This window comes from Onychomys torridus, chromosome 2 (genome assembly GCF_903995425.1).
Source record: "Onychomys torridus chromosome 2, mOncTor1.1, whole genome shotgun sequence".
In the NCBI taxonomy this organism is placed as follows: Eukaryota; Metazoa; Chordata; class Mammalia; order Rodentia; family Cricetidae; genus Onychomys; species Onychomys torridus.
Genome location: NC_050444.1, coordinates 57,568,161 through 57,590,465, shown reverse-complemented (window position 1 = coordinate 57,590,465; position 22,305 = coordinate 57,568,161).

The window sequence follows — 22,305 nt, the reverse complement described above, 5'->3', positions numbered from 1 at the left end:
CTTTAGGAAGGACAAGTCCTGCATTGTTTGTAAAGCTGTCAAAATCATTTTTCGTTTAAGCATCCACCAAGCCATACACACAACATCATGTTTTTCCTAAGTCTTTGCTCAGCTGGATTTTCATAATCCAAGATATAGTGTAAAGTAAAACTGTGCAAAGTAATAAAGAAGACTCTGGTATGTAAACATATTGCTAATGGGAAAAAGAGAATTTTTTCTGATGTTGAGGAAAGAATGAACAGAAAATTCTTCCTGTGCAATCTGACAAAAGTAAATCCTTCTGTGGTATACCTCAGGAATAGATTTTGGGAGGTAAGCTCAGGCATCTGTCATGCTATTATGGCATCGTGTTTACCCTGTGTAGCTCATCTTATGACTTTTCCCTGTATAGCACATTTTATAACTTCTAGGAAAGTGGGTGGAGGTAAAAAACTAAGGAGAGAACTCAGGAATAGTACCTGAATATTCTATTGATGGAAGACAAAACAGGTTGGGACTCAATGCCAGGCCACTATAAATACACAAATTCTGTGGCTGCCAGAGAAAGACAAAAAAAATAATAGTTTGCTATTTTTAAATTTCAAAGTGGAGAGCTTGCCGTGGGATTTCCTTGTCCTTGAAGAATTTTTCCCAGGATAGCCAGAGCTGGTCAGACAGTAGTCACAGCTATCAGAGAGTCATTTTGTACAATGAAAACAAAGACCTGTCTTCCCACAGCATGGTATAAGATATACTGCACACCTATCTCTACCAATACCACAAACTGGCTTGTCCAGGGAACACCATTAGGTTAACGGACCCATTACTTTTGAGCTTGTTCTTAGGCATTGAGAAAGATAAGATGCCGTGAAACCAAATTATTAAATGTACACCAAGCAGATTTTGAGTGCAGTTCCCTGGCTTCTAACCCCATGCTTCTCAAGATTCTGGTTGTGTACTATGTCATGAACTAGAAGGTCATCGTAGGTTTGTGTTTCTGTTTTCATTGTTTCTGCTTCCTCATTCCCACTCATGAGTATACTGCTCCAACTATTCTTGTTATTTCTGTGTCATGATATAGTTAAAATAAAAATTATGGGTCCCTACCTATTTCCTTTAAAGTTGATAAGCCTATTACAAGACCTTATATTCTTTTCTTATTTATTCATTGTCAGACCCAAAACAAAATGCATGAAGACAAATGTGTAACAAAGCCAAGTTAAGGAAACAGTGGCAAACCTGAGGACAAATTCACTGAACATTTCTACTACTGGAGGAAATCTGAAAACTCTAGCTTCAAGGGCTTGTCACTAGGTGCCTTTTATCAATTTGTAGAAATAACTCAGTGCAAAAATTATAAACCTTTGTCAAAAACCTTGGATTGGTAAGAAAGTCCCTTATTACAGCTAATACAGGCCTTTTTTTATTCCACAGTACTCTGTACTGAGTAAATCAGAACATGTTAATAACTATATTCTATAAATATAACATGAATTTTAATGTCAGTTAACACACCACACACACACACACACACACACACACACACACACACACACACACACACACCAGTATTACTAACTGCCATTTCACCAAAAGATAAGGAAAAAGAAATGATAATTGGAAGGTTACATCCTACCTGAAGATTGTCATTATCCTATTTGGGCATCAATAAAGAAAATTAAGATGAGAATTTTCCAGAAGTCACAGACTGAAATTTTAACCACATGTCACTAGATAGGGCATGTGTGTGATGGAAAGACTGTAAATCTTACATACGACTGCAAAATAGATATTTATTGTCACATTAGGAGACAAATCTATTTACCAGCTATCCCTCTAAGGCAGAAGTAACATTTATGTGAACTTTTTCTAACTGCAGCCTCACTGGGCATATTACTCCTTAGCAGGAGAGATGGAAATGCTGGTACTGAAGTACAGAGGCAGTTCACTGTTTCTAATTGGCTCCTTTAGCCATGGGCTATTAGCTGCATGTACAAAAGTCTAATAGTTCACATCTGTTTTACATATACATAGCTCCCATGAAAATTAAATACTTCTTTAAACACATACATGGAGGGGGAATGGAGAGGGAGATGGAGAAGGGGAGAGAAAAAGAGGGGGTGGGAAGAGAATACACTATGGCAGATTTCCTTTAAGCCTCCCACTATATCAGTTGAAACACCCTCCTGGGAATTAACTCACTGAGCATAGAACAGACATGTAATGCAAAGAGATTACCAGGTCAGCTCCACCACTTTGATTTATACAAGCCCATTCATTTTAGCAATACCCGGAGAGTCCAGTTGCCCGGGCTTCAGTGGCCTCAAGAGTCCTCCCTGGCACTGATCTAAGAAGTGGCTGATATTATTCAGGACTAGATTCAATATAAAGCACATTCTGCCCAGAGTCCTCTGAAATGAATAAATGGGTTCACGGAAATGGAAAATAACTGGAAACCGTCTCCTGACTGGTAAGGAGAGATAACAGTAGCTCACTGTTTAGTTCAGTGTCTTCTCCAAATAGCACTTGCTGTAAACTGGGAGGCACAAACCTTTCCACAAATGGCAGCAAGTGAATAAGCAGATGGAGGAGAGTCGAACTCTGGAAGAAGATCAGTGCTGTTTGAGAATACCACACTGCCATGGTTAGAGGGTTCCAAACCATAAACAGACACATTCTGTATTTTAAAAAATTGTAAGTGTTTTTATATTTATTTAATTTCAAATGCTGCCAATATTAGCTCAAATCACCACAGAAAATTCAGGAATCTGCTTAAATCCTTCTCATCTTTGATGAGAAATTACCAATCAGATTTATCCAGCTTCTATTTTAAGAAATGGAGAAATTTAATTTCACACTCTCCAGCAGAATCTCCTCACTCATGTAGTATCTACTGAGTATGCGTAATGAAAATAACTTAGCTGAACATCATTTAATAAAGTCATCATCCAACTGTGCTTCAAGCTTAAATACATCAACTCCTTCGGCTTCCATGCTGCTCATGCCTGTTTCTCATTCCAGCATCCAAACTATTTGGTTTGTAGATGGGCCTTAGTGTCCACCTGGCCAGGCATGAGTCTGGCAATAAGGACCAACCTGTTTTAAAGACCCACTCTCAGGGAGTCAGAATAGTTAAGTATTTAAAAGACACGGGTCCAGAGTGAGAGTTCCCAAGCCTCTGGCTCTGGATTCATTTTTCTTTGTGGGCAAAATACTGAACATCTCTGCATCCCCGTCTTAAATGAGTCTACCACTACCTACCTCACAGGGTGCTGCGAGGCTACTGTGAACAGCATGCAGGATGCTGTGTGCAACTGCAGACCTGTTACAAAGGTGCTTTAGACCAGGACAGATCAGTGAGTATCCCCGCCCCCACCCCCTGGGAGTCCCAGGTCTGTGAGGATATCTCTAGCTACACTCTGTGGTTCAGTTTATCTTTAACATCACTGACTCCTGAAAAGAAAAATCATTTTAAATATCCTCTTCTCTCCTTAAGAGATGCTGGCTTGGAAATTTTATTAATTTTAAACAAGAACAGAAGTGATTCACTCCCAGGTGCCGGGGATGGGGAAGCAGGTATTCAGCTCAACATGAAATGGGAGTTTGAATAGGTATCTTCAAGGGGACGCAATTTGGGGAGAAATTTTTGCCTAGAGCTTTCTGTGGTTTTCAGCCTGACTCCCCAGCTTTCTGTTTTGACACACACACCCTTTCCCTCTAATTGGAAAGGAAGCTGCAACCCTCATTTCATGATGATTCTTTGCAGTCTGTCTTGATCAAAGGATGAATTCTTTTCAACAACTGTTGTAATTATTTTCTTAGAGGACCATATTTTAATTGCCACATTGTGTCTAGCTAAGCCCTATTGTCTTGGTGTCCTTCAAATTGTCAGTTTCTTTAAAATACGGGGGTGGGAGGGGATCTGATAAGTACATTGTTGTAATTGATTTATATGTCTGAATTGTCTTATCAGAAAACAAAGTTATGAATTTCATCTGTTGAAACAAAAATAAAATACTTTCCTAAAAATGTATTTGGTTTTTGGTTTTGACTATTGGAAATGGTATTTATGATTCTTTTCTTTTTGGCGTTTCATTAGCACTATGCTGTTATTAGCCATCGGTTATAACAGCTTCACCTTCTACATCCATTTACAGACTTTAGTCCTTTGTTATATAAACTTGGGAAGCCATAGAACATAATTGTTCAAGACTTAGTAAAGGAAAGGCTTTGTATTCGATGCTAAATATGGTGTTATGTTAGACAGACTGGTATAAAGAAATAAACCTTTCAAGCTATGTGGTGATTTTGTCTATTCCAACACCACTGCCAATGGAAAATGTCACCAAAAAGTGATGGGAAATGGTCAGGGAATGTTATTTCTATTAGCTAGGAAACTTTAAGAAATGTTAAAAAAAAAAAAAACTAGGCTTAACTCTTTAAAATCTGGGGTTGCAAAGATGGCTCACAGTTCAGTGATTGTTGTATATGCACTAGGTTCGATTCCCCAGCACCCATCTTTAATGTGATACCTGCAATCTCAGCACTAATGAGGCAGAGACAGAAGGATCCCTGGGGACTGCTGGCCAGCAAGTCTAGCTTAATTTGTAAGCTCCATATTCAGCAAAAGACCCTCATTCTAAAAATAAAATGGATTGAGGAAGAAACACCAACATCAGTCTCTGGTTTCCACATGCACACATGTGCATGCATGCACATATAGGAACATATATACACATACCTGAAAGGATTCTGTGCCAAGATTCTGCTGTAATAATTTAATGCAACTTAAAGCAACAAATTGCAGCAACAACAAAAAAATCCAAGTACTTGGAATGTAATTGGTGTCATATTCAGTTCTGGCTGCCATAACAAAATAAGACAAACTGGTGGCTTCCACCACAGGAATTTATTTTCTCACATTGTGAGAGGCTGATAAATCCAAGATCAGGTGCAGTACAGACAATATCTGGGGGGACTATCCCTGTAGGGTGTACATGGCTGCCTTCTCTATGCTTACATTGTCTTTTATCATCGAATGTACTTGTAAGTACACACCTGAACATAGGGTGGTCAGAGAGACACAGAGGCACAGAAACATCTTATAAAGTCACCATTTCTGTCAGATCAAGACCCTTGTTGTACCAATGACCTTTCTCGTCACTGTGATAAAATGCCCAGCAGACAACGTAAAAGGAAGAAGGATTTATTTTATACCATGGTTTCAGAGGATTCTGGCCATCACAGTTTAGAAGATATAACAAAGCTATTCACATCACAGTAAGCCAGGAAACAGAGAACAAAAAAATACTAGAATTTTGTTGGCTTTTTCCTTTTTCCCTTTTAATTCTTCCTAAGCCTCCCTTTCATGGCCTGCTTCCAGCAACATTCCAGCTCTCACAGCTCAGTTAATCTTCTCAGGAAATACTTCCAGAAACTTATCCAGAGGGATCTTCAATGTCCTAAGTGATTTCCAGTCCAGTTGTTGGCAATAAACATTAACTATCACACTATCCATACAACCTCATTTAACCTTAATTAATTCCTTACAACCCTATTTCCAAATATAGTCAGTTTGGGGGTGGGGTTGGCATCACATAGATTAGAGATAGGAGAACAATTTAGTTCATGGCAATTGCTATGCACATTGATAAACGTGTAATATTGCCTTTATTTAACATAAGATGAGAAATGTTATAAAGGATTAGGAAGGCAAATTAAGAAAGTTAATATATACAAGGAAAAGACTAGGAAAGGACTTTCAACATTAGTAAATAGTCCTCTGTATTTTACGTATTTGTTATCTCCTTGACGCAGCAATTTTTTCGACTCACTGTATGTCTCTTCCCAGCAGAACAGTGACTGAAACGAAAGTTCACTGTCCTATTGCTGTGAAGAAACACTGTGATTTTCACTATAATCAGTAAGGTCCTTAAAGTGCTGCACCTTCTCATTCTCACAATACACCCCCAGAGCCACATTAACACGTTCTTTAAATTTTAACCACTTGAGAGTCGTTTCTTGTCTAATAGCATTCCTTAGCTTCTTTCTGAAAGAAGTCATCCCTCTGAAATTCTCCCAGACTTGTCAAGTTCCCTCTTGATTATGCCTCCCTTAATTGGCTAAAGAAAGCTTTGTACAAGGGAAAACATAAACTGCCTTCCATACCATAAGTCAAGGTTTATTCTAAATCGTAGTCAACTAGATCATTTCAGTAGGCAGATGGACATATCTGTGGGTACAGATGACAGACTATTTGCTTCTTTATTTGGGCCTGGAAATGTCAATCAATGTGTTCATGTGTAAACCCTAGTTCAGTAGCACTACAGGGTTTACTAGTCTGCTAAGATTATTTGTAGGTTGTCAGAGTCCTCATGATTGACATGTCAAGACCTGAACTATCTGTGTCAAAGAGACAACTGCCTAAAGGAAAGGTCGTTCATGGTGCATAAAACTCCCCATAGTCAGTCCCAGCTGTTTTGCAGACAGTGGGAAAACATAGGCTAGCCTCAGGATGATAGGCCAGCATGTGTCAAATGTATTCTCACACCCACTGAGGTTCCCAGGGAACCTGGTCTAGACTTTTTCTCACATACCACAATAAAAGATTCAGAAATTGAGTCAAGCAGAAAACTTTAATTTTTCAAAGGCTAAATTTTTCTGTACTAAGCTAGATTCCTTGCATGAAACAAACTGTCCTGTGCCTTGTGAACATTTAAGGCATCAAAGACACTTTGTTTTTCTTGATTATGGTCATTTTTATGGCTGGAACTTGCGTTTCCAGACATCACCATCTTGGTTGTACACATTTGACCAGTAGACAGCTCTTCAAACATTTTTTCAAAGGTGCATTAGAAAAGACACAATAGTCCAATAAGGATAAAAAACCCGTTGTATTTTTTCTAATTGTAATAGTAACATCTGCTTGCTCAAGTCAGAAAATACACAGAGGCCAAGAAAAGATCTTTTCTATTCTCATCTTTGGAAAGCAATTCGTTATTATTAGAGGACAATGCCTATTGATCCTTTCAAGATAATAAGGTAGGTTATATAATAGAGATTAACATGTTTCCCCATCCCCTCCAGGTCTGCTGTAGAATTCTGCTCTCTAATCCCCCTTTCCTCTATGATAAAGCACTCCTGAGACTTTTTTTTTTAAAGATTTATTTATTATGTACACAGAAGAGGGTGTCAGATCTCATTACAGATGGTTGTGAGCCACCATGTAGGTGCTGGGAATTGAACTCAGGACCTCTGGAAGAACAGTAGGTGCTCTTAACCTCTGAGCCATCTCTCCTGCCCCCCACTCCTGAGACTTTTATGGACTACCAACAAAATCATTTTTTTTCTATAACCAGAAATAGTGTGCCTACTCTCTTATCCAGAGTCTCAGGAAAGGATCCTATGAAAATCCATAGTTCTCATAGCAAGAGTTGTATCCTTAAATAAATGTTCATTGAAAAAATGGTACTTTTACTCAACCAGTCTACTAGGGCATCTTTGAAATATGCAGACCCAAATGTGAGGCCGCAATAGCTATCAGCTACAAGCCCTTACATGCTGAAAGGCAGGCTACCTAATCTCTCAAGAGGCCCTAGAATCTCCCTTTTTTCTCATTGCTATAGTATCTTCACCTACAACTGTCAAATTCCAAATTCCCTTGCCTTCCCACTTAGCCATTCTACACCTAGCTCTTGCTTTCCTAAGTGGGATAAACCCTTACAATCATTTCACAGAGGGGCTTCTATGATCTTCAGAAGATTCATCTCCCAGACCTCCATTTGCTCTTAGTTGAGATTCATTTCTTTTTTGTACTTTCCCTGACAGTGATCATTATTTCTCTTAAAATTCTTTGCAACAACACCCTCCAAATGAACTTGCTAACTAGTACTATGGGTCTAACACAGGATGTTTTAAAACTACAATCATAATTTAATACAAATTAGCAACCATATGATGGTATAGTATAGGTTTTGATTGTGTGGTTGGAAAAAGCCTACTAACTGTCTGAAATGCCAAAGAGGCATTCTTCCTGCCAAAACTGCCATGTTATTATTGTTACCACAATGGGCACTCCTTATCACTTTCAAAATTCTTCTACCCTTGTAATAAGCCCCCACCCCTTTACTAGACAACTTGGCAGGTTGGTTATGTATCTCAAATATAAGAAAGCAATCTGTTTTTCTTCCAATGTATCTTCCTTGATGAGAAAACCGTTTGACTAGAATTAAAGGAAAAGAAGAGATAAACTAAGCTATAGCTTCCCTGGAGTAACTGCCTCTGCCTCGTCTTTGATACTTGAGTTGCTAGTGAAAGGGGTGATTCTTGGAGGAAAGTGGAGAAATGATCACAGTAGCCTAATTAGGATACACTGGGTATTGAGTAACATTGAGAATTTCTGTTACTTGGAAAAGAAAAATAAATGCTATTTGCCCTTATCAGAGGTTAGTGTTGCAGATGGACACAGAGTGGCAACTGTGGCCTGTCACATGCAGGTCCCAATCTACCAGAGAAGAAAGCTCATAACGACACATGCTGTTGGTATTGAATAATGCAGTTTGAGCACGCAGCTGGAAATCACCTCGTTCAGAGAGAGATAAGCAGAAAGGCAAAGAGGAATTCTAACACTGAAAACTTAATACATTATTGAAGGTTCTAATTAAATGCCCACATAGTATTAAACAGAGCCACGGCTGACTGTCCTTGCAAGCTCTGGCAATCTTTACAGGGCAGCAACTCTCAGTTCTGTTCCCTCTCATCACTGTCCGTTTGCCACAGCCTGCTTCCATTCGTCAGATTTATTACATCCATAGCACTCTTGCCAAATTCCTTATAGTGTCACACATCCTCACATTGGATATGGGGAAATCTAGACAAGTGGATTTAATTTCAGGTGAGTTTAGGAAGAAATGCACAGATGTCTGGCCTCCTTGCAAATCACTCATTCAAATGCTCAGCACATACTAGATGTTCAGCAAGTATATCACCAAAACAGACGGGGACAATGAATCATAGTCATAATGAGCCCTAGATGCTTCTCTGTATGAAGGATATCAGTATACTGTGTTGTGAAGCTTACTGCTGCAAATTTTTAATTGCACAAATTATGTATTTATTATAGAACCATTATAAAAATTGATGACAAAACAAAAAAGAAACCCTAGAATTTCTAGTAATTTGCACATGAAAAAAACAACTATTGTTAACACTTAGATGCTTAAATTGACTTGAACACAGCCCATTATTTCTAGACACATACACATTTTACTAAATACATTTTGTCTTATATGAGTCTTTTTCTCTAAGCATTTTATTACAAATCTCTTCTATAAAGACCTACACAGAATTCTGTTGCTTATTTGGACTACAAGGTATGTAACTGAAGACTTTTTTTTTATATGTTTGGATTGCGAATATTCCTCATAGTAAGTAACTGTGACCAGATAACTTTAGAGCTAAATATTGATCTATGCTTAGAATTATTTCCTTAAAAAGTTACTGGAATTATAATTACTAGGTAACTATTAATAAAAGTGCATATGCTTTTGGTCAATAGTAATGAATTAACTTAGTGGTGTATAAATTAACCAATATACAATTTAACCAGTAGGTCCTAAAGGGGACCTTTTCCTTCAGCCCTACAGAACAATACTGGATTCTAATTTTAAAGATCTCAAAAAAATAAATATTATCACTTTGTCTTTTTAGGTGTAGCACCTATAGATCCCAGCTTAGTCTGTGTCATTGTTCCCTGTCAAAGTCCTGCACTTCAGAGGCATGTGCCTACCAGCTCTCCCTTTTCTGAAGTTGAATTATGGTAGACAAGAATATTCAGAAATTCTTTTATTCAATTAGCACAAATTGAGTATCTTCAAAGTAACAGTTGTTCTTCTAGACACTGCTATAAAACACTAACATGGATAAATCTCCTAGCTTTCAGAAGCTTAAGTTTTGATAGGTGTGAGGGGAAATATTTAAATAAACACACAATGTTTTGGGTAGCCATAAGTGCTGTCTAGTGTTCTAGGTAAGCTAGTCAGAGATGTAACCTCAGATGAGATGAACAGCCACATGTGGATGAACTCAGTGTGTCACTTACATCAGGAACAAAGTAGGAGAGACATGCGATATTGACCCAGCACTCAGGAGACAGAAGCAGACAGATCTGAGTTCCAGGACAGCCTGGACAAGTTCCAGGACAGCCAGTGCTCACAGATCAACCCTGTCAAAAAAAAAAAAAAAGAAAAGAAAAGGCAAACAAACAGATAGTGAAAACGAAGAGAAGGAAAACTTAAGAAGGGTCCAATCAGATTTTTAGAGAACCTGGAATTTTTCTCTACCTGATGAGAAGTGTTCAAGGGTTACAAAAAGAAATGTGATGTGATCTTGTTACCATCTAGGAGTCTTGATCAGGTTTACTTTCTTAAGTTAAAGAATAAAAAGGCAGTAATACGTCAAACACAAGTAGCAGCGGGCAAAATCTTAGAACGAGCAACAGAGTCAACCAGTGAAGAAAGATTTTATTTGGGGGTGAGGAAACACACACAGCAAGGCACACAGAGAGAAAGACCCTGCACACAGAGGGCTCAAGATCTTCAAACTAGTCTCTTGGGGAGAGCCATGGGCTTTAAGGGGCTTTGAGGAGTTTTCCTCCTCTAAATTAGGGTTGCTCCGTTTGCACAAGAACAGGCAGGCTGAGTCACCTACACCTTTGGGGTAAACATGTCCAGTCTTGAGCTTGCCTGACCTGTTCTGATTGCAGGAGAGCCATGCTAGCTGTCAAAAAGCCTAATTTTCCTTTAGGCATTTGTTGCTGGATGGTCTCGGGTATAAGGAAGAAACTGCCATTTTGATGTTTCTGTTGCCTCTCATTCTGTCTGTCTGCCCATCAGGGACTGCACTAGCCCCTCAGCTCACCTTTACAGAGAATAGACTGAGGTCAAGATCAGAAGGAGAGAGGTAAGTTTTAACTGCGTATGTGAGCAGAAAACTACATAAGCCTTTAGATTCAGTTTGGTAAAATGCAAAAAATTTAAAAGTAATGCAAATAAGTACTCGTAGTTGCAGAAACCAATCCCTGTTTCATGTGACTCAGGTGCTGGATGTCTAGTCACCTCCTTATCATTTCTAGTACAGAGTCTGTTTGCACACAAGTGTCCAGAGATCAAGTTGTAAGAATCACTAATTCACATGTGAATCTTTCAGTACACACGTAACAGTCTGATACTGTTAAGACTGAGTCATCCTCAAAATTCGGTATCCTTCCTAGAAGAAATCAAATAACTGAGCAAAGATTAAGGAAAGAAAGACCTGTCCTTGGCCCACCCCACGGCACCTAACTAGTTAGCTTTGGACTAAGAAGTGAATTGGAAACAGCAACGTTATGACTGTGAGAGAAATGGCTGCTATATTTACCATCAAAGGCCTAGTAGAGGATTTTAGGGAAGGACAAAATCAAGTGTTCCAATTATAGAAACCTGTTCATTGAGTAGTATCTGAGTTTTGGTGAGGGAATGGGATTAACTTGACTATCTTAAGGCTGGTTGGAGTTTAAAAAGAAATAAAGATGAGAAATAATTTTCTTTTAAAGTCACACAAGAATTAAAAGATACACTCTGAAAAAGTCTTGGGAAAACAAGTATCAGAGCCTCTGTATGTGAGCCTTTTCATTTTTAAGTTTCTTCTTTTAATTCCCTCTGACATGAATTTGTAATGTAGAGAAGGTATGCTAATTAAGACAGTGTCCACAAGATGTATAATGTATGCCTTTTAATTAGTTCTGCTGCTATAATTGATTAACACTTTGCCTGTGCAGTACTATTACAAAGAATCAGCAATGAAACACTGGTGCATCTAGTCCCTGTAGAGAAAAAAAAAGCATTGAACATTGCCATTGTATAATATCTGCACTGCCAAAGTAAGCCTCCGTGTTCCTATTCACAGTCTTCTGGGAGGAGCCTTGCATAGCCTGGAAAGCAGTGAAGAAATAAAAGACGAAATGAAAGGCCAAAAGGCCTGGAGGAATGGATACAAGAATTGTTATATGGGGAGAAAGATCAAGATGAACATGAAGAATGCAAAAACAGCCAGAAGTCCATAAGGAATCTGGTGCTGTTGGAGCAGATGGAAGTAAAACCTGAGAAAATAAATTCAAATTTTGTGTGTGTGTGTGTGTGTGTGTGTGTGTGTGAGAGAGAGAGAGAGAGAGAGAGAGAGAGGGGAGGGGCTCGTAATCACATGTGTGCATGCAGGGATGTACTTTTGAGCACATGTACCTGTGGATCATAAGAATAGCAGAAATTAAATACAGAAATACAAGGCTCCAGCTAACAGACATTGACTTGGTGACTTCACCTGAGGTCCAGTCCACACCAGATGTTATTTTTGCTGCAATTGCCTTTCCCTCATTCACCCATGCATCCACGGAAAGGAAGGAGCATTCACGGTTCCCACTCCAGCCAGATACTATGATACACGGTACGCTTTTGACTCGGTCCTAGAGCTAGGGCCACAGCAAGGCTCATCCACTGGCTTTACATCTCATACAAGCCAGCAGAGGAAAGAGACAGGCAAACAGGGAGTGAGGGGTTTGTGAGCACCTAACAGGAGAATGGATCAATGCAGACATGGGATGTAAAGCTGGGATGAGCCAATGAAAGCTTTCTAGAACACATGGTTTCTACCTAGAGACAGCTGTATGAAAGGAGAACAGAGAAAAGGGTGTTCCGTGCTGAGGGGAACATCCTGTGCAAAGAGCATGAAGAAAAGAGTCGGGTGTTAAGCTGGGCGGTGGTGGCGCATGCCTTTAATCCCAGCACTCGGGAGGCAGAGCCAGGTGGATCTCTGTGAGTTCTGGATCCAGAACAGAGCGAGATCCAGGACAGGCAGAAAGCTACACAGAGAAACCCTGTGTCAGAAAAAAAAAAAAAAAGAGTCAGGTATTTTGAAGACATGTTAATGATCCAGGAGAATGAGGAAGAGAGTTGTCCAGCAAATTCAAGTTATGAAGAACACTTTTATGGAAATTGGATTAAATAAAATTTAGCAACTTTGCTCATTTGAGGAATTCTCACATACCATGAAGTACAATGAAATACATGAAATTCTAAGTAAAGGAGGGGCAGAATTCCTTAGGTATTTTTCCCATGCTGTTATTTTAAAGAAAAGTCCCTGTTTACAAGTTAAATGTCTAGGAAAGGCTGCTGCACCGCACCGTGTCTGAGAATCATTGACCCATATAATGTGAGTCTAGCTATCAGTCCTTCAGAAACTACCCCACCCAGCCTGAATGTTTGTTTAGGTCTATAAATACATAGGCACTGTCACTGCCAAACCATTTTGTTCTTTGCATTGTTTAGAATACTCTTCTTTTCTCTTTAAGAACAACTTCAGCACCACCACCACCACCACCACCACCCCCACCCCGCCCTAACACCATCCATCCAGTCCTTTCCCAGTTACTCTTCACTCTCAATAGAGAACTCTGCCTTTCCGGTGCCCTCCTGCACTGTCGTCAGCAGCTACCCCACAGTCCTGGCATGGCAGCTACCTCGGCACTCACCCTTCCACAATCTACACTCCACGGTCACAGTGGAAGTGTGACAGCTGATTTCAACTTTACCATACTGTTATTTCAGTCAATGTATATATAGGGTCTGGAGCCCTCCTCACAAATAGCTATTAGATAACCACTAACACACATTCCTCACCAGCATCTGATCTCTTTCCTTGTCAGCAAATCATGAGTGACTTTTTTCTCGTCCCATGCTGTGTTGTGTACCCACCACTACTTGCCATAGAAACATCCAATGCAAGTGGTCTGAGCTTCTCTGACCTGGAACCCATGGGACAGCAAAGCCTCAGTTGCATTTACTTCTCACTAGCGTTTTACATGCTGATCAGCCTCACATCTTCAAACACTTTTCACTTTGGGTTTATGACAAAATGCCGTCCTGGCTTCCTCCTGCCTTACTATGACATCCTTCTCCTCTCACATATCCATTCCCTTTGGATTAGTGACTTTTCTCACTGCTATGACAAAATGTCTGATAAGAGAAGTTTAAAGGAGGTCAGCTGAGTTTCGCTCCGGGCTTACAAAGGGAGGGAGTCTGTCATGGTGTGGCAATGGTGGTAACTAGTTACATCATATCTGTATTTCATAAGGATATCATCATGTCTACTCATTCATAGTTCAGGAAGAAGGATTAGGGTTACTGCTCACCTTGCTTTCCCTATTTTATTCTGCTTGTAACACCAGCCCATAGGATGGTGCCACCCATCTCAAGGTAGGTCTTTCTTTAGCTAAATCTTTTAGGAAACATCTTCATTGACATTCCAAACAGTGTTTCCATGGTAATTATAGATCCAGTCAAGCTGACAGTGAAGATAAGCCATCATATATGTACCTCTTGTCAATTTGATACCCAAACCTATGACTTTGAATCATAACATTTTCATTCCTTCCCCTTAAAGTCTTATTTTCATCCCATAACGCATTTACATCAACTCTGTAAGTCCCTATATTCTTTAACATTCCCAACACTGTTCAAAAGTCAAGTATCAAACTCTGAAAACATGTTCATGGCCTATATATTTTAAAAAGTGCTACCATGGACCAATGCAGCTCAGGTATGTTTCTTCCATATTTAACCATATGGATGGACAGACTTCCCTTCAATATCAGTCTTATTGCCCTCACAGACTGATTGGTTTCTAGTGTATGCTTTCTTCAGTATAAAGAAATATCAATGGCGTCTTCAGTCTTCCTTAAAAGTGTAAAGTAAAATTCTGGGGATAATTCTTGAGGGAGGGGAGTCAAGCATCTGCTCTCTCTGAGACAGTCTCTTAAGTATGAGCCCCTACACAGCTTCTCTCTTGAGCCATCTCTAACTCTGTATGCAGCTGTCTTCAGCAAGCATGCCACAGTCCTAGCATGGTCAACACACTCTGGACAGTGGTCTCTTGGAGACTCTGTACAGGAACACTGATTCTGCAGCATATTGCCAAGTTCCAGAATCTTTTTTTTTTTTTTTTTTTTTTTGGTTTTTTGAGACAGGGTTTCTCTGTGTAGCTTTGCGCCTTTCCTGGAACTCACTTTGTAGACCAGGCTGGCCTCGAACTCACAGAGATCCACCTGGCTCTGCCTCCCGAGTGCTGGGATTAAAGACGTGAGTCACCACCGCCCAGCAAGTTCCAGAATCTTCCTGGAAACTTAGTGTAAGCTTCTTTAACCCCTTCATTTACACTCTCAATCCTCCTTCTTACCTGCAAAGCCCAACCAAACATGTTTATTCACTTGGAGGTCAGACTCTCAAATTAAACATCAAAAGACTCACTACAAACCTTGTTTCCTCTAAGAATAAATATTTTGGTTGTTGTACCAGGCAAAGAACTTTGGCTATCTGAGATGCTAAAGAGAGAAGGGGGATGTGGAAAGCTAATAACATGGTGCGAAGATATCAGTACCAGTTATGGACATAGGAAATAGGCTAGCACGTCTGTCTGTGTGTTTCTTATTTCTCTTCCTATTCCATTTCTTTCATTGTGTTTGTCATAGCGATAGTAGTTAAATTTACCTTTTAGCCTGGAACTTGCAGAATATTGAGATGTATTCATAACAGAGCAAGAAACGTGAGGGATTAGCCAGAGGTAAAGTATATAAAGAATGGGAATAACCATACCATACCTCTGTGTGTGTGTGTGTGTGTGTCCTGTGTGTGTGTCCTGTGTCTGTGTGTGTACAGATCAATATATGACCATTTCCAAAGTACAATCTCAGGAGAGGTGGTAATCAGGCTTGATTTCTGACATCTCTCCAAGGCATAATAAGACTTTGCACTGCCTCAGTGGGACACAGAAACTTCATGTTCCCTATGCCCGTGTGAAAGCAAGGGCATGAACATCAGCAGCATATTATATCCCCTGTCTCTTAAATCACAATTGTCTTCACATGAGTGTCATACACTCAGTTTCCTTTCTCATATGCTTTATGGTTTGTGATTACTTCTGTAAAGGAGCAGAGCCTGGGGAGCCTGTGATAAATTCCAGCCAAAGCTGCTGCATTGGTAATAACAGAAGAGGGTGAGGTGCACGAAGAGATTCAGGAGGGAGAACCAGGCACTTCCCTGGACACTGTGCTGTGCTGGTTCTTGGTGTAGAGACAAGATGATTTGGGTGACAGGATGTCCCACCTGAAGGTTTAGTCTGGGAAGCCAACAGCGAATATGAGTGGTTTGGAAACTGTTTGCCTCTTACTTGAGGCCCCCAAAGAAAAGTGTATGTCTTGGCATGTTCACCCCCTCCACCTTGCCCAGAGAAGTTTGGAATCAGAAGCAGGGACAAAGTGTTCTATGTCAAGTGTTCTTTGTGGATTTTGTTGTTAACCAAGGTAAAGTCAGGAAGTTGTGTAGTGATTCAAATAATAAAGGCACTAGGAGTGTCTGGGAGTGTATGGCATTCATTAATGAGCGCCTATTATTAGTCAGACAAAGCTCTAGGATAACAGCCCCAGAATAGGACAGAACAAAAAAGTTACAAACTTTAAAATAGTAATTTCACTATTGTAGTAAAAACTTGAAAGTTATTTTATGTCTCAAACAAAGGACTATTACAGTAATTATGACATGTGGTCAGACCATAAGATTATGTGATCAATAAAATGATAAACCTTTTTTGTGATGATATTTTAAGAAGAAAAAGAATTCAGAATACTATACACAGTGTAAATTTACAGTAAGATAAAGGCCCAAATAATTCTTGGTAATAAAATATGGGAAAGCAAAAATATTTTTTGATAAGTGACATTGAAATTAAAATTTTCTTTCTTAGACTGCTGAGATGTTCAGCAGGTAAAGGCACTTGTCACATAAACTTGACCACCTAGATTGATCTCTCAAACCCAAATAAAGGGTGAAGGAAAAACTGAGACCACGTAGCTATTTTCTGACTCTACCTGCACATGATGTCACACATACCTACACACACACACACATACACACATACACACATACACACACACACACACACACACACACACACACACACACACACGATAAATAAAGGTGTTTTGGTTTGGTTTGGTTTGGTTTTAGGATTAGATGCATTTATTTTTTTAAGAGATATAAAAGTATTTGTCATGTAATCCCAATGACCTGAGTTCTCTATCTGGAACCCATGTGAAGAAGAAAGGAGAGAAACTCCATTAAGCTAATTGTTCTCTACACCCACACTGTGGCATGGATTCATAGACACATACACAGTAGTAGGAATAAAGAAATTTTAAATTCTTTGTATTTTTAAAATATTAGTTAAACATAATTTCTTTATATGTCCAGTTAAAATTATATATTGTATCTTCTATTTATGACATAGAAAATAAACCTAAACAAAACCTGAACAATGACAACACCAGCTAACATGCCAATGTGGATGGGAGAGAACTCATGGGGCCACTTCTAGACAAAGAGCTACAGGCAATTAACTACTGTTCCAAGAGGGAGAATCAGTCTTCACTGGGCATGAGCCCCTTAATTGGTTATCTAATACCAAATAGTGGTAAGCTCTAAAAGCATATACATCTGAGCAACTCTAAATGGACTCAACAGATTTTAATTTTCCTAAGTCTGAAAGGGCAGGGGGAGGGGCATAGAAGGGATTGGAAGGAGGATATGGAGGGGAGAAAATGATGTGACAAGAGCATACATACATAAAAATCTTCAAAAAATTAGAAACTGCCCAATAATCACAAAGTACTATCCTAGAAGCACAGAACACTGGAATTTGTTAAGGGGTTGTAAGAAATGGAAGTCTGTAGATGAATTTCTAAATGGTCTCATTAAATAAAAAATACACAGAGCCAAATATAGGGGTGAAGGCCTTAGAGAGATCAGGGAAATAGGGAAAGCCACCAGCCAACCTTACCTCACCAACTCTGCAGCTTCCAAATGCTATGACTTCCTGTTTACCCACGCCTATATGCCTTGCTGTTCTGCCATCTGATTTGCTCTCTCTGTTCAGCTACATCATTTTCTTTTCCTACCCAGCTCTGTCACTTCCTGTCTGTCTGTGTAGACCTCCAGACCTCCATGGTTTAGTTAACCATGGAATTTAAGGCTCTGTTTCCAGTGTGGCCTTAAACACACAGAGATCCTGCCTGCCAAGTGATAGGATTAAGTGCATGTGCTACCATTACCCAATTTGTTTGTTTACTTAAAATAGCTTGCTATTTCCTCTGATCTACAGGCAAGCTTTATTTATTAAGGCACAAATAAAATATCACCACATTTCAGCACAAATAAAATTATCACCACAGAAGTCCTTTGGCATTTCAGTCTGTAAAAAATTAAAGCAAAACATTAGAAACATTAATGAATGATACCAAACCCTTTATTATGAAGTTCTGAGCTCATCAAAGAAAAAAAAATCAGTCAACTATTAGGAATGATTCAGGAGAAGAGTTGGGGAAAATCAGAGAGGAGATAGAAAGGGGTGGCAGAGGGGATAGTTAAGAATGAACAGATACAACAAAGTCAATGTGATGACACAGAATTATGACCACATGGTCTTATCTTTATTTGCTCTGACAAGACAGAGGCATAGATAATGGGAGGAGCAACCCAAAACAGGAGAGGGTGAGACTTTAGGCCCTATTTTTAGCTCTGCTTCAGACACATAAATAACTCAGTGAACCAGGGCTTCTGGTAAGTCCTAATTTGTTCTCTGCTTCCCAACCAACATTCTTATTCTACAGCTTTCACATCACTAACCTCCAACCAGACATTCAATTGATGTCAGCCATATGAAAGCCAAAGTTTATTGCAGAGATGATCCCTCTTTCACAAAGCCAGCTTTCCAGAGGGCTATAGCAGAGAATGCACATAGTTGTTGGGTTTGGCATGTGTGCTAATGCCTATATCCTCTCCAATGTCCAAAAATGCTTCTATAGGCTGGTGAGGGCCATACAAAAATAGCCCTTGGCCTGTGGACAAAGATGTCATCAGCTAGTTCATCTTGCTAAAGCTAACAAAAAAAACACAAAAGAAGCCATAAAACCTGTCCATTCCACTTAGCAACAATAAAAATAAGGCAGAGCCCATGAAAAAAGATCCCATTACCCAATACAAAAGAATCAATTTGTGCAAGCTGAAAGCTTTATGATTATTTTGCACCTGAAATTCCATTTATTTTAATAATTCTCTAAACTCATCATTTTTTCCTACCCAGGTTCTCTACAGAGGAAAAGAGACATAAGAGAAAGGTATACTGAGGGAAAAAAAATGCTATTTTCATTCTTTTAAAGATTTTTATTTTTATCTTATTTTTTATTTTATTCTTATGATTTTTCTATCTGCATGTATATATGGGCACTGTGTGCAAACCTGATGTATAAGCAAAGGTCAAAAGAGGACCCAGCTCACCCAGAACTGAATTTTCAGACAAGTGTTAGGTCCCATGTGGGCTCTGGGTTCTGGGAACAGAATCTGGATGCTCTGCAAGATCAGCAAGTGCTCTCTATTAACTAGTGAGCCATCTCTCCAGATCTTCATTTTTAAGTTGATGTTAGAGAATGTGATTTAAACTTGTCATCAACAGAGTTCACCCCAGATTCGGAAAGTACATGAAGCTGACAAGACATATTCCCCTAACACACCACATACATACACACCACACACACACACACACACACACACACACACACACACACACACACCACACACACATACACACATTCCACACCACACACACGCTCACACACCACACACACACTCACACATACACCACACACACAAACACACACAGTTGGGTGGATTACAATGTGGAAGACACTCCTTGCAAACAGAATCCAAAAGAAGAAGAAGGGTGGTCAGTTGTGGAGATATGTCAGAAGGGTGTGGTGGTATATACCTCTGGACAATGAGGAGTCAAGGTTTTCTTTGGCAATATAACACGTTTGAGGTCAGACTGAACTATAATAGGATTCTTTCTTCCCATCTGGGAAGATGTGAATAAGACAACAGGAAAAGGCCAGAGTCCTTTCTTGGCAAAGATCTAGTATCTAAAGGATAAAAGGAAGAATTCTAGATCTCTAATGAAAGCTGTGTTCTGGCCCATTTTCATTACTATTGTAGAATACTTGAGGCAGACTACCAATAAAGACAAAGAAGTTTATTTATTCACAATTTGGGTATCTGAAAGTTTCAACAGCACAATGCCAGTTTTAATAAGGACCACATGGCAAATAATGATGATGGAAACATACGTATGAGTGTGATCACATGACCAGAGGAAGTTAAAGGTTGTAACACATGATCTACTGTGGGACACATGATCTACTGGGGTACACACAAACTGCAGCAATGCATCAAAGGTTTTACAAGTGGACCAATCAAGTAAATAACTAAGAGTGCTAGAACACATTTGTCTGCACAGTTATTACTAATTCTGATACAGTAAAGTTGCACCAATTTGTGCCAGCAGCAAAGGCTCACTAAAGCCTGAAGAGAGAGTTCAGTGGCTAAGAGTACCTGCAGATCTTCCAGAGGATCTGGGTTTGGGTCTAGAACACAAGATGAGCAGCTTACAACTGCCTGTAACTCCAGCTGTAGGGGATCAAATGCTGTCTTCTGGCCTCTGTTGGACATGCATACATCTGGCATGTATTCACACAGATACATACAAGTAAATAAAAACATAGCAATGAATAAAATATTTTGATAAGGACTCTCACTACCAATTCTGAATATCTTTTAACATTTCAACTTTTCCCCATCTGATAAGAAAAGAAGGCAATGGTATATCACTACTGACTCTTATTTATATTTTCTTAATATAGCTTAACTTCATATTTGTATGGGCTTTTTTTTAACTGTTTAGCATTTTTTCTGAAAATTCCCTTCTATTTGCTCATCCCTTTCTGTGGAAAATAACCCATTTTTATTACAGATTTTTATGAACACTTAATTGAATTCAGTAATTCAGTCATTTGTTTTAAGTATTGAAAATCAGTCCACATAGATTGTTGTCAATTTTAAACTCTATTGCCATTTTGAATTTCCATGTAGGTAAATTTTAGCATCCTCCCTGAGGACTAGCTTTCATGGTACCAGAAGACACCATGCAAGTTTCCAAAGGAGAAAAACAACAAACAGTCCTACCCAGCCATGCCATCTACGAGCCACAACAATGGCCAGCGTAGCACAATAATCCCAAGGGCAGCAATGACACTCCTACTGGGATGGGAACCCACAGCTCTAACTGGACTTAAAACCTGCTCAACAAGAGGGAGATCATGCCTGGTGCCCAAAATCTGGCCAACCACCCAGCACTAGGATCTTGGATAAGAACCTACAACCAACACTCTATCCAGGGATAAAACTAGCATAATCCCTAGTTACATTGAAAACATTTGCCCTTATACTCATAGATAAGTGTAGTTCTCATAACGGAGCATGAAAACATCTTTATGTTTCTGTGAATTCAGGGCCAGCCTGGTCTACAGAGAGTTCTAGGATATCCGGGACTACACAGAGAAACCTTGTCTGAAAAAACAGAGAGAGACAGAGAAAGAGACAGAGAGACAGAGAGAGGCCTAACATTGAATGATAGAATTAGAAGTTTTTTTAAAGTAAATAATAACGCCATTTAGACATAAGAAAAGTTTCTTTAACAACCACCTGTTGTCATTCCAGCCTCAGAAGGCAGAGAGCAGGTATTCCAACAGCACAATGACTATTAACGAGCTCTAGATTTGACTGAGAGACCCTGTCTCAAAGAATAAGGAAGAATAATTATTGGGGAAGATTATCAACATCAACCTCAGGCTCCCACACCTATGCACACCCATATTTGCACCTACATACATCCACACATGTATGCACACATGCACCCAGACCATGGTCACATACACATATAAGGAAAAAGAAAAAATAGACTCTAAGTAGAATAGAGGAGCTCTGCAGAATATTCTTGTATGTGTCATGCTCTGAACTACCATTGTCACACATTTTACTTCTACATGCAAGTAATATATGGCATGTTGTTACTTGTCTTTAACTGTTTAGTTTCTCAAAGGAATTTTTTAATGAAGTCACACATATTCAACATAAGATTTTCAAATCTATTGAGTGGCATATAAAAATGGCACTACATCATCACCATGGAGGAGGATCAATCCCAAGAATACTAGGGGAGTTGAAAATATAATCAATCAATAAGATGCAGATGACAATAGAATAAAAAAATTACCTAGTCATCTCAAAAGATATAGAGAATGAATGTTATGTTTTATACTTATTCATAATAGACTATCTAAAGAGTTGAACAATTATA